Source organism: Uloborus diversus, chromosome 8, assembly GCF_026930045.1.
Source record: "Uloborus diversus isolate 005 chromosome 8, Udiv.v.3.1, whole genome shotgun sequence".
NCBI classification, from domain to species: Eukaryota; Metazoa; Arthropoda; class Arachnida; order Araneae; family Uloboridae; genus Uloborus; species Uloborus diversus.
In genome coordinates, this window is record NC_072738.1 from 34,781,403 (window position 1) to 34,796,056 (window position 14,654).

General features: G+C 34.3%; 1 protein-coding gene across 1 annotated transcript in view; it reads right to left on the reverse strand.

Moving 5' to 3' along the window:
• The window catches only part of LOC129227597 (uncharacterized), a gene marked incomplete at its 5' end in the record, with an annotated part of 42,634 nt that overhangs the window by 14,190 nt on the left and 13,790 nt on the right, over positions 1-14,654 (reverse strand).

Below are 14,654 nucleotides of genomic sequence, written 5' to 3' on the forward strand. Positions count from 1 at the left end.
AGAAGGCATGTAGTTTCTCTCTCAATCCTCACCATACAACAAAAATATTCATTCGGAAATTGTTCACGAAATTGAGAGTAAAGGAGGAGCATCTGGCTAATGCCTGCGTATATCTCTTTCTCTCTCCCCTCCCTTTTTATCAGGCGCCCTGAGTACAATAACTTGCAGTAGATAGGCTGCATCGGTATAACTACCGCACCCCGGAAAGTGTAAGAGTTTGTCGAAAAAATTTTAAATGTTCAGAAATACTGCATTGCCAAAAACGCAACACTTAAAAATGATGAGCAACTCCTTGATATTGATGTTATATCAGAGTAGAAAATATTCATTAAAAATATTAAAAAATACAGTACATATTTGCTTGTGGCTTTATCCCCCAACTTTAAAAAATGTGAAGAAATAAAAACGAAATATCGCATTTAAATTAAATTCCGATTTTTCTCCAGAAATCGGTATTCAGTGAAAGGAGAAGTAGGGAATCAAGACAGCTGTCTGAGCTGTCCACTCAAGTTCTCACGCCAAACGGCGACAGAAGAAAAGAAGAAAGAAGACCATGTGTCAGGAAATCAACTTATTCTGTAAACTAGAAAATTTGCAGATTGCGTAGAAAACAGAATTGAGAAATGAAGGCAGAAAAAAAACTTGTTATAAAATAAATTCAAGTGCGTTATTAATCATCTAAATTTAAATATTGAACATGGTGGGCACAAATGATGAACCCAATTTTTAAAAATCGAATTTTCGAAACTACTGCACATATCACCATAACTGATATGTGAAAATAAACAGGAACAGTCCAAGGCTCCCCCCCCCCTTTTTCAGTTACAAACAGGTGCGGAGGGCGGGAACAGAAATTAATGTTGCGAGGGGGATGTATAATCGTCATTGATATAAAAGACATTTGAAGAATTATCACTAAAAAAATTTAAACATTACTGTTCCACTATAAATATGGATGTTATTCTCAGACATTCGTCATTCACCATGAATAAAATTTCATCAATTCCACAATGCTACAAGTTAGAAATAAATTCCCATTCCTTGAATTTACTATTCCATATCAACTGTTGTATTTGATTGTGCTCGGGTTTTCAATGCAACATTTCACACAATCCAAAGAAACGAGTTAGTAATAAAAACTACCTAATAACATAAAATCAAGTTACATGATATGAAGTGGAAACAATAGATCGCAGTCCGACAGAAAAGGTATTTCTACTTCTTACATTCGATTTAAAATTGCTCAGGGTTTGAATTTTTTAATGCAGTGATGAAAATAATAGAGATCAATATCATCAACAATTTTATAATGATACCTTGAGAACAAAAATTAACATTACCCAAAACCGGTGAACTATGCAGTGGAAAATTGTTAAAAGCCATTTAATACCTGCCGAACACAAACTAGGAATTTAAAAAAAAAGTTCAAAAGATGCACGTACATTCAAGGATGATATAATAAAAATTCAAATTTTATCGACCCAGTATGTCAAAGGGAAACTTGTTAGGAAATATTTTTTTAGTATTTCATTGAACAAAAGAACACTTCAGTAATGCATGCTGCAACTGGGAAACTGACTAAAAATTTTTAAAGTTAATGACAATCTCTGAAAAATATCTACTTCACACTCTTGCAAAACTCTACCTTGCAATAATCTATTCTGTTGTGCTGGTAATTAACCTTTCCATAGCTGTAATTCCGTGATCAAAATATAAATATGCTACAATCCTACAAAACTTTTTAAAAAAAGATTTCTTTTAGTATTTCTGCCTTATTTTCGTCTACGTGGAATAGGAATGAGGCTCTTTTCTGTTATGAGAAAAATATATAATCAACGTATAAATACTTGATGTTTCTTCAAGTTTTCTTGACAATGTAAAATATGAGCACCTAACATTTGATTAAAGTGATCAAAATTTTTTCTTTTTTTTCATTTTGGTAAACAAATCATTATGATTTTTATTTATTTATGAGTAAAACAATTAAAACTTAGCTCGGCCATTGCTTATGGTTACTTCTAGTAGGTAACACTTTCATGAAAGAATATATATATATATATATATATATATATATATATATATATATATATATATATATATATATATATATATATATAAAGGTTTCAAAATTGAAAAATATTTGCGTTCAAGTTATATTTTCTGGAGAATGACCCTTATAATAAATTGTAGAAAACATCGAATTTCCAATACAACAATATTTGATAGTTTCTATCAAGTATTTTTTATGGGAAAATATCTGAAGCACGTTTTCATGAATGAAAGTTTACCCACAATAAACATTATGAAATATAAGCCTCCTCCTAACTCCTCCCTACGTTCTTGATAAGTATTTCCATTAATTTTTATAACTCAGACAACGCATGCATATAAGTCCTAGGTGGTGCATATGCCCCTTTGCACCCGTCTTGAGTGCGTCACTGATGCTATAAATGATCGATGAGTGAGATTTGTGTTACATGACAAACATATAGTATGTAATTCAGTTTAGTCCACATGCCAGGGGCAATTTTTACAGAATACACTGTTTATCAACTTCCAATGCCAAAAACACAACAAAAACTTCGAGAGTGCATTTTTGCTGCATTACGAACCACTGACTGCGATGCTCCAAAATGTGTGGCACAAGCCGAATTACAGATCAGATGATGATGTCGTGTAACAAAAGAACTTTGAACATTTATTGTTGAACATTTCGCACACAGTGCTCACGCACTGAACATTTGTGTGATTGAAATTTAAAAAAAAAAAACAGAAAAAAGAACTTGGTATACTTTTCTTTAAATTTATGTATCACTTATTGGAATACACTATATGACCAAAAGTATTGGGACACTTGAAAAAATTCACATTTTAAGACTTTCTCAAGAAATATAAGACCAATTGCGCTATGAAACTTTTGTCACATAAAAAGTATGCTCCAGCTGTCATTTTGCATTAAAGATTATGTCACCCTCGCGTTTTCTGGGTCAATAACAAATTGTGGAAAGCAAAAATGTTTTAGGTCATCATTCATCGTAAATAGCTGAGAATAAGCTGTAAATTTCAGAAATACGTTTGCTTACTACATGCAATCATGTTTCATACTTTTGAGAAGTTATCACTGATATTCACGAAAATATAAGCATTTATTTAAAAACTACAAATTTTGTTTTGGCTCATAACACGCAAAGTTTTTCATCAAAGCTTACAAAACTTTCAGAAAACTTGACAGCATACAAGATAAGCATAATACTAAAATTTGAAATTAAAATGTTCAAAATTTGATAAAATATGGCAATTTAAAGTAATTAATTTTTCACTGCGCATGCACGAAAGATAGTAATTTAAAACTGTTGATCTAACAATTCGTGTTTAACTTCTGTAACAAAGGTAAACACCTAAGGTTTAGCAGATGCCTTTCTATTTCACATTTCTGTAGCTATCTAGTGAATGAAATGTCAGAACTCAAATTGAAAAGCTAAATCATTTTATTTATAAATCTAATAATTAACAACTGTAAAACATAAAAACTTCTGTAAATGGTATAAACAAGTATGAGGGATTTCAACAATACTCAAATAAATCTTCATGTTCCAAAAGAACATCTTTCCAAAAAAATATTTGACATCCTAACGATAATTATTCTAAAATGTTTCAAAAAATTTTAATCCCTAACTCTCATTGCGAAATCCTAACAGCCATCTCCTAAGTTCAGGACGCCGCTTCAACAGCGAACGATCCTCTAAAAACACGACTATCATCAGTCTAAAATGAGAAATGTGAGCAGAAGTGATTTCCTTCCGCTTAAATCCTATCCCAGCACTACGCGGCACGTCACTCCCGATATGTTTACGTAAGACCCATCTGGATCCTTCCAGAACAATCAATTTGCTCCGCATCATCGGGAGATTACGTCACACATTCGCTTGTGCTAGGACGTCACAACCTTTTTCCTGACGAACACTTCGTTCCGAGTCGATCCGTTGTTTATAACTTGCTTTCCGATACACGATTTGAAACAAACGTCCTTTAAAAGGACAAGATTAACTGCTTATTCATTAATAAAGAAAAAAAAGTGAGTAAAACTGTTATTTAGTTTACACTTAGCTTTTAAAATGAATTGGTGAGAATATCTCTCAAATAGACATTTTGTGGCTATCAAAAACTTTCATAATCTAAAACCCAACTAACTTCTTCAACTCATAAAAAAATTCTAGTTCAATATCTCAAAAATTTAGAAAGTAATCAGCAAGCTAATGAGCCGAATTCGAATAACTCTTGGAAGGCTACGAATTGCAAGGGATCGTTCGCAAATAAGCTGTTTTTATCGTGACTCGCTCTGAACACAAAGGCAAGCAAATGTTACAAACTTGCGAACGACCCCACACAGTTCGTTGCCTACACAAGAATTGTTGAAATTCGGCTCATTAGATTGCTGATAACGTTCTGAATTTTTTATGAGTTGCAGAAGTTAATTGGGTTTTAGATTATGGAAGTTTTAGATTGCTATCTTTCGCGTTTGCACAGTGAAAAATTAATTACTTTAATTATATTATCTCCATATCCTATCGTCCATATTTTATCAAATTTTAAACATTATAATTTCAAATTTTAGTATTATGCATCTCTTGTATGCTGTCACGTTTTCTGAAAGTTTTGTAAGCTTTGAAGAAAAACTTTATGTGTTATGAGCCAAAAACATTCAAATAAAATTTGTAGTTTTTAAATAAATATTTAAGTGAATATCAGTGATAACTTCTCAAAAGTATGAAACATGACTGCACATAGTAAGCTGACTAATATCTGAAATTGACATCCTATTATCAGCTATTTACGATGAATGATGACCAAAAAACATAAAAAATTGCTTTCCTCAATTTTTTATTGACCCCCGAAATGCAAGAGATATAATTTTTATTGTAAAATGACAGCTGGAGCATACTAGTTATGTGACAAAAGTTTCAAGCAAGTGGTCTTATATTTCTTAAGAAATCCTTAAAAATGTTAAATTTTAATAGTGTCTCAATACTTTTAGTCATATAGTGCATGTACAGTAATTTTAAAAATATGATTTTTTGAAATTGAGCCTGTCATTTTTGTTCACCCTGCATATTACGTGGTTGTGAAACGCTCTCTATATATTCTAGCTGCATTGCCCGGCTTTGCACGGTCTACCTTAAAAACAAAAGTTTTGTCAAGTGACACATGTTCAACAATCTGGTTTCAATTAGAGAGAAAAAAATACTACAAAATTTTCAGACGAAATAATCATTCTCAAAGAAAGAAAATGGCGTACCCCAACAAAATGGCGGGGACCAACGTACTCCACCTGTGGGGCACATTGGTCCACTTTACGAGATCTTGTTAAAAAATGAACATAAAATGAGCTGATGTGTGCATCACATGACTTCCTTTTACTAAAATTTAATGCCATTTCCCCATTACAGGCAATTTTAATGTGATTCAATAGTCTACTCTCTAAATATCACCAACAGAGGCCAAATTAAAACAGATTTAAAAAAAAAAAAATTGCCAAATTTGTCGCCAAATTGGCGACCAAAAAGACTGGCGATAAGTGTCTGCCAAATTATAACACCATTCGAGTTTACATCAAAATTAACTGTGATTTCCCCCCAAAAAGGGGCAAAAGACCCCTTTAGAAACACCCGAATGCAACCAAAAGGGGAGGTGTACAACTAGACCCCACTAGGAGTCTACGTACCAAATTTCAACTTTCTAGGATATTCCGTTATTGAGTTATGCGACATACATATGCACACACATACAGGCGTCATGAGAAAATTTGTTGTAATTAACTCGGGAATCGTCATTATGGATATTCGCATGTCTATACGTTCTTAGGCACTTAAACATGTGTGGTCGAGTGAAAAAAAAAACAATATTCATTCAGGGGTGAGTAAAATGGACATTAAGGATGATTTTTGAGTGAAATTTTTTTTTGCAAATACAATACTTCCTTTTTTGTAAAAGGAAGTAAAAAGTTGATCAATTCAACACTTTCAAAAAAATCTGTGGTGTTAAGAAGTGTTTAGTGAAACATTGTAGAAAATCGAACTAGTCATAAAATTTATCAATGAGATAAAAAAAAAAAGATAAGTAAAAAAGCGGACCAATGTGCCCTACCTCCCTTTATAATTAAAATAAATTTGAATTTATTAAGATCTTCAAGAGCCCGGTAACAGAAATTGCGAGACTCGAGTCGCGTTTTTCAGCGACCTGCAGAAAATTTTATAAAAGAACAAAAAGAAAGAAAAATAAATAAATAAAAGACAAAAAAAAAATTCCATTTGGCAAAGATCATTTAAAGATGGTTTTTTGGCCGGAAAGGCGATGGATGCTTTCAGAATTTCAGCTAGAAACATAGTCTCCATACTTGGCATGGGTGCAAGACCTTCCGTCTCAGGACGGATTTCCGTCTTGACAAAATTTCCGAGACGGAGGTCGGGACGGAAAGAAATTCAATGACTTTCTTTTAATTTTGAATGAAAAAAGAAAAATTGAGTGTTTGAAAAATATGCTTTAATATTACTGGACCGTTCCATAACCACGAATTTACATTGACATTCTCTCGGTTTTCCGCCATGTGCTTGTTTTGTTTGCAACGTGCTTTTGGAGGAGTGACTTTTCGGCTCGCGCCGTTTGACTTTTTTTTAGGTATAGCTTTATTTCCAACTCGCTGCATTGCAGACAGAGGAGTTGCTCGCTATTCTCCCTAATTTTTCGAAGCAATCGGCTCTAATTGAAAATTTAGCCTTTTCTCATGCTATTTTCGATCATCCTTTCGTTTTTTTTCATTTGTGTTTTTTTTTTGCAAACTTGACACGCATAAATGAAAATTATGTACGCTCTTAAAATGTCTTAAGAGTTGAATCTGCATCACTGATTGAGAGTGATTGCTGACAAAATGAAATATTTTCGCCACAGTAAAGGGCGTCAACATACCAGGTAAAACAGAAACTTATCAAGATTTTGAAGATTTTAATGAAAATGGGAATTTTGGAAATAATCGAGGGGGGGGGGGATTTCTAGCTGGTTGGAAACACCGATGGGCAAACCGTTCCTGCATTTTTGACAATGACTTGAGGAATCATTAAATTCTAATGTCATCGATTCGAACACTCTTTAGAATGGAAATATGGGTGGGGGGAGGGAGAGAAAGGAAAGGAGAAAAATAACGGCAGCACGAGTTTGCGAAAAATTGCTGCTCTTGCAAAGAGGGGTAATCTGTCCGCAAATTAACCCACGATACTAAGGTCTTAAAACGTTGATATCTTGGACAATCTAGGGGGGGGGGGGGGGTTACTCACGGGTTACAGTAAAAAATATCGAAAAACTGAATTGAAAATATTTTTGAAGCTAGGAGTAGTTTGATATTTCTCCAGTACAAACTCTTAAAAATTTAAAAGTCAAAAAGTTTTAGGCTGTCTCTAATGATATAAAAGTGGGTTTTAAAAAAGAATCGAAGACTGGAGTCTTAAAAACACTAATTTAGGCAATCTTTGGTGAATTTTTGAGAGATGGTTTTGGTGTTCTAACATGAAAATGTTTTGTAGCTCATGTATTAAAAACTATTTGAGGCTATACTTAAATGACTTAAGTTAAAGGGCATTTGCGACCCTCTCCCGAAAACTGTTTGTAATTGAAGTCTTAAATCTTTTAGGCTGTCTTTGGTAATGTCAAGAGGGAGGGAGGGGGCTCTCTTTAGGCGAAATTCCGAAACTGGAGTCTTAAAAGCGCAACTTTGAACCGTCTTGGGGTTCGGGGTTCTCCTTTCCCAAAAAATATTCAAAGCTGAAGTATTCAGAACTCAGCTTTAGGTAATCTTTGGAAGACTTAAGAAGAGGGAATTCGAAGGCTTTCTCTCAATACGTTTCAGAATTTAAATTCTTAAATCTTCGGTGATGAAAAGGGGGAAACCGCAAATTTTAGTAAAATTTAATGAACTTCGAGGAAAGAGTTCGGGGGGGGGGGGGGGGGGGGGTGCTCTCTCCCTGAAGTATTAAAATGCTATTTTGGCTATTTTTGAGTGAGTTAAGAGTTAGGGAATTCAGGGGTCTTTCTCGAAACATTTTCGAAATTGAAGTCTTAAAACTTTGGGTTGTCTTTGGCGATGTATGGAAGGGAGTTGCTCTCTCAATAGAAAAATAAATCTTAAACAAAAACTTACATTGCATTTAGTAAACACAATGAGAGGGGGGGAGGTATTCCGCACCCCCAGCCTGAAACATTTTAGTTTCTGAAATTTTAAGAGCTTTGTTTTGGGCTATCTTTGGATGACTTAAGGGGGAAGGGTGTAGGAAGATTTTTTCAAAAAGTTTCCAAAATTAAAGTATTAAAATTTTTAGGCGGTCATAAGTCATGTTTATAGGTAAGAGGGGTGCTATTCCTACAAAACAATTTAGAAAGTGAAGCCTTAAAAATTGAAATTTAGGACATTTGTGGTGAACTCAGAGGAAGGGGTTCGGGAGTTCTCTTCCGAAAATTCTTTGATGCTGAAATATTTAAAGCGCCACTTTAGGCTATATTTGAGTGCCTTAAGAGGGATGCGATTCGGGAACCCTGCCTGGAGTTAGGATTCAGTTCCCCTATTTCTTTTTTTAATTAATGAATGTTGGAAAGGGTACCTTATTTAAAAAATATATCTACTTCACTGAAGCGATTTTTTATTACTAATTTCACCACCTGCCATGGGCGGATTTATGGGGGGTCAGAGGGGGGCAATGCCCCCCCCCCCCAGTTTTGGGAGGGCTTTATGTAGTAACAACACATCTTCCAAAAATTAAAATTTTTTTTTTTCTTTTTTGAATATTTCAGAAGGGTATGGGTGGATTTGTAAGAGGGGGCATAGGGGGCAATGAACCCCAGTTTTGGGAGGACTTTATATAGTAACAACATATCTTTCAAAATTTTAAAACAAAAAATCCTTGTCATTATTGAAATCTATATAATTGAGTCATCAAAATTTTTGAAAAATTTTGCTGAAATTTCATAAAAGTCTATAAAAACCTAACAAAGATTGGTAAAATTGTAAAAATCCTTTAACCGTAAAAGCTGACAAATTTTCGTAAAAATAACAAAAAAATCAAACAAAAATTTGCAGGTAAGAGTGAATTACAAACAGGGCCAAATTTGCCTATAAGATAAACAAGCTATTGCTTAGGGCCCCTGCTTTGAAGTGGGTCCCTAACTCCCAAAAAAAAAAAAATTCATGATTCGTTCCTTAAAAAATAGAAATTGCTTGAAAAAACTAATTTCATTTTTAAGTGCTTGAAAACCTTGAATACTTCAAAACGTGTGACTACAAACCTTAAATTTTAAAATGTCTAACAAATGGTAGAGGGGGGGAGGAATGCCAAAATGTGTCAAATTCAGCTCCTTGCCACATCCTGTATTGAAAATGTAAAAATAATGGTTCTCACGTTTGTAACTATATTTGAAATAAATTTTTGTGACTCATATGTTTCATATCTTGCTAGTTATTAAATCCCGAATGCAGTAATTTGGAAATTCTTTTGTATTGATTGTTTTTATCTTACTTCTTCTGCATATTGTCTATCTGTTTAGCAGGGGGGGGGGGGGAAACACAATACACTACTTCTATTTCTTTTCGTTTTCTGCCCCACTTGCAACAGAAGAAAAGTTGCTGTCATGAGAAATCTATGGTTACTTTTTTCTTTTAAATTTAAAATAGCTATTTCTCAAAGTTAGAACAGGATTGTAAAAATTTACAATCAAATACTAAAATATCAGAGACTGGAAAGTACAAATGAAGTGCGTTAAATAATTTTATTTATTTTACTTACTCTAGAGTCCTTGAAAATAATTAGATAAGACTTTGAAAATCCTAAGCAAAATGGGCTCCAATTCAAACGCAGATTGTTAATCTTTTCAGCCAGGAAAAAAGAAGGATACACTACCTCTATTCCTTTTCATTTTCTGCACTCTACTTATAATTTAAAAAAAAAAGGTTGCTATAATGAGAAATCTATAGTTTATTTTTTCTTACAAACTTAAAATGGCTGTTTCTTACAAAGTTTGAACTAAACTGTACAACTGTATAATCTAGTTATCAATTTCTATGTCTATCCAATTAACCTCTAAAAGGCTTCAAAATGCAGAATTTTATATCCATTTTACAAAATTTCCTGCGGAGGAGAAACCCCCCAGCCCCCTAAAATTGGAGATATTCTATTTCCCACTTTAAAGGGAGCCCTGCATCACTCTCTTGATACCGGCTCCCTCTCTTAAGGTCAATTCAAAAAGGACAGCATGAAAACACACATTAATGAAAACGACACACAAAAAAGTAAAGCATGGACTCATGCATCACAGGTAAAAGACAAAAACATGAGAGTGGGGGGGGGGGACAATAAAAATGTTGCTAAAAAAAATCCTGCCCCCCCAGGAACTCAGTCCTAAATCCGCCTATGCCACCTGCTATCTTATAAAAGAATTCTTTTTCAAATGAAGACTGTGGGGGAATGGTGACAGTTCATTATCATTAGTCGGCCTTACCCTTCCCCCACCTTTCCTTCTTTTCTAGTTTGTTGGCGCTACCTTGGGTAGACTTTCGAATCAGAACTGATTTATGTTGCAAAAGTGAAAATCTTATGTCCTTAGCGATTTTATTGCTACAACAAAAATGTTTAGGATCGGTAAAAAACTAATCGTGGGGTGCTGCAAACGCTTTTACCCCTTACATTATCCAACATTGTCTAAAATTGCGTTTTTGAAACTTCAATTTCGAAATATTGCCGAAGAAGGGTTCCTGAAATCCATCCCTTCAATAGTGCATTCAAAAAGCGTATAAACGTTATGAAATTTAAATTACAATTTCGTTTTTAAATCTTCGATTTCGGAAAAGCCCATAGCGTCTCCTCCCCCCCCCCTCTTTCTTTAATATTTTTTGAAGGTTGCCCAATATTGTGATTTTGGGACTATCAGTTTGAAATAATTGATGTAAGAGTCCCTGAAGCCCTCCTTTCCCTGAACTTTACCAAAATGGCCTACCACAGCGTTTTTTGGACATCAATTTGAAAAAATTTCTGGGGGAGAGCCCCCAGACCCCCCCCCCCCCTTATTGCCGGATTTTAGATTTTTTGGAATTATGATGTCAAAACACTTAAATATTACAATTTTAAGGCTTAAAATTTAGACAAACAGATTCCAAAACTGGCATTGTTAAAATCTGCAACATTTATACATACAAATTTTTCCTTAAGCCCGCATGCGGGGGGGGGGGGGGGGAGCTGAAAATATTTTCCGTCTTGAACACATCACCAAACTTGCACCCATGATATTTGGTCATTCACAAGATCGAAGTAGATAAGATGCTTAAGTGCCGTTTCCAAAAACAAAGCAGAATTGGATGTTTTAATTAACTGCAAACTGATGAAAATAACTTAAAATGTGCAGCAAATCGTTTTCTTTTATTTTTTAAAGAAATTTTCTTGAGGAATGAAAAGTTTTATATTTAAAATTTCACCTTATCTTCATTGCTTTGGATGCAAAAGTGCTAAAAGCTTTTCAATTAAAATGTAACCTCACGAAAATTTTTATTTTAAAATTATTTTTTCGCAACAAATTCAAAAATTTATATCTTAATTTTTGGCGTAGTCGCCATGTTTGTTCATTCCCAATATGTTGGTACGCAAGAAACTTTAAGTGCCTACGTTTTCATAAACAGAATAGGATGTTTATTGAAATGCAAAGTGTTGAAAATTATGCAAAACGTGTCATTTTTTTCGGATAATTCTTAATTATTGTCTTATAAAGTGCAAAATTTTATCTTAGAATAATATCTTACCTTCATTGCTTTAGAGGCTAAAGTTCTGAAAACTGAGTATTTCATCTAAAGCGCAGTTTTTTAAGGATTTTGAATTTATTTCTACTTTTATGTAACAAATTCAAAAATCTAATTAGAATCACGCCTTTTTCGCATAGAGGCCATGTTTGGTCATTCGCAAGATGGAAATAGACGAGACTATTACTTGCCTAAGTTTCTAAAACAGAATTTGATGCTTATCTCAATACAAACTATTGAAGATTATATAAAATGTACAATAAATCATGTTTCTTTTTTAATGATTTTCATAAAAAATGTGAATTATTACCTGCACAATTGCATTTGCTTTGGAAGCTTTGCTATAAGCTAAAACATTTATCTATAATGCAGTTTCCTGCAACTTTTCATTTATTAACTTACTTATTTATTCATTTAAAAAAAATTAAAAACCTATTTAACTTAAATTTTCCACACTTAAATAAATATGTAATGAATAATTGCTTTTCATAGTGCACAGAGTTCTATTTATTTTTATGAAAGTAGTGAAAAAACTGTCCCTCCCCCCCTTTTTATACTTTAAAACTCGGCAACAGTGGTGGCCACTAAGTTTTTCAGTTTCCAACGGCCACTGGCCAGTTGGAAAATTTTAGTCTTGACCTTTACTTGTGCATTTTATGAAAGCTTAAAATAAAACTGATAATAATGCTGCAAATTATTTTCAATTGCCAAAATAGTGTCGCAGACAGGATAAAGTTTCTGCTACTGGGTTCAAGAGCTAAAACTTTGGTAAGCCTGATAAGCATTAAAACTAGATTTGAAGAATGACGTTGGCTTAAATTAACTTGGATGGAATAGGGTAAACATCTTTGAATGCACGTGGCAGTCTTCCAGTAGAATGGCATAGCAGATAAAAATGAGAGAGTGTTACAGAAGCGGATTTCAAAAGCTACATCTAATGATTGCACCCACCGTCACTATACAGCATTTTTCCCTCCATGTCTATTTCACCCTCTTCACCAACAGCAAAAAGTTCCTTACTTCTTTCTATTCAAGAAAGAATGTATGCATCAGCAAGAATACTGATGGGAAGGTCAGGGCAGAAGGGAGGTGAGGGGGTATTTGCACGATTGCTAGAAAGTGGCTGTGAAATGGGTGTGGCAAAACAATGAGCATACAAGTCTTCAGCAAAAAATAAAATACATACAAGAAAGGTTGAAAATAATAAACTACAAAACGTTATAAAGGTTTAAGTGATATAATGGCATAGTTGAAAAAAATGAGCAAGTGTTATGGAAGCAGATGCAATCGGATTTCGAAATGCATAAACGCTGACGCTTTCTACGTCATTCTCTCTCCAGCCTTTTTCCTGCCCCACCCATGAAACGAAGTTCCTTTCTTCTTTCTACCATAGAAAGAACACGTGAGTCAGCAAAAATAGTGACGGGAAGGATGCGATCGATCCCTGAAAATGCTCAGCAGCTGAGAAATGAAAAAAATAAAAAAAGTGGAAAATTGCAGATCCGCGGAAGATTTTCATCCCTGCTTTACAGACGGCAATGGCTTATCGCATCTTTTGTTGGGTAGCCCAATGGCAGACATGGTTGAGCCTTTGGGTCTGCCACGGCATTTAACTTTAGGCAGATTTTAATGTCTCCAACTAGTTTTTGGTACGGACAATTTGCGGGATTTAAGTACGGGATTTAAGATTACGGTACGGGATTTAAGTATTTGGTACGGATTCAGAAAAGAGAGTTGGAGCAAAGACTGGCAGGTAACATAAACAGGAATCCCAAGAGGTTTTTTGCATACGCTAATTCGGGGAAAGTTCGAAATAGTCACATTGGGCCACTGGTTGATGAGCACGGAATTTTAATTCAGGACGATAGTGATATTGCTAATGTTCTTAATAACTTTTTTTCGAGTATTTTTAACGATAACTGTATCTCAACAGTTGACACCAACAAGACACAAGCTATAGTACAGCTTGAGGACTTTGTATTTTCCAGGGATGACGTTTTACTTCATTTGAAAAAAATTAAAGAGACTAAGGCTCCGGGGCCAGATAATATTTATCCGAAAATTTTAGTTGAATGTGCAGAGGAATTAGCAGATGTAATCGCAAACATTTTCAATGCTTCTTATAATTCGGGGACAGTGCCAGAGGACTGGAAGCTGGCTAACATTACACCGCTCTTCAAGAAAGGGTCTAAAGGGAGTGCGGGAAATTATAGACCAGTCTAACTTCGGTGGTTTGCAAAATTTTTGAAACATTGATGAAAATTAAGATAGTAAATTTTCTAGAGACTAATAATCTATTGACTAGTTTTCAGTACGGTTTCAGGAAAGGTAAAAATCTTGTGCAACTAATTTATTACATTTCTATGACAAAGTTACCATGGCTTTGGACAATAAGAAGCCTGTAGATGTTGTTTACATTGATTTTCAAAAAGCTTTCGATAAGGTACCGCATGTTGCTCTACTTAGCAAATTAGCTGATATAGGAATAGGAGGGAAAACTTTCATTTGGGTAAAAAACTGGCTGACCGGAAGGAAACAAAGAGTAGTTGTAAGGGGAAATTATTCTAATTGGAGTGAGGTCTTAAGCGGGGTTCCTCAAGGATCAGTGTTAGGGCCTGTTTTGTTCATTGTCTTTATGAACGATATTCAGAAAAATATTTCTGGGAACATGAATTGTTTTGCTGATGATGTCAAAGTTATGGGGACTGTAGAAAATGAAGAACATGCAAATCAGCTGCAAGAGGATCTAGATCATATTACGGAGTGGGCTGATAAATGGGGTATGGCTGTTAATGTTGGGAAATGTCAAGTGCTACATTTAGGGCATGGA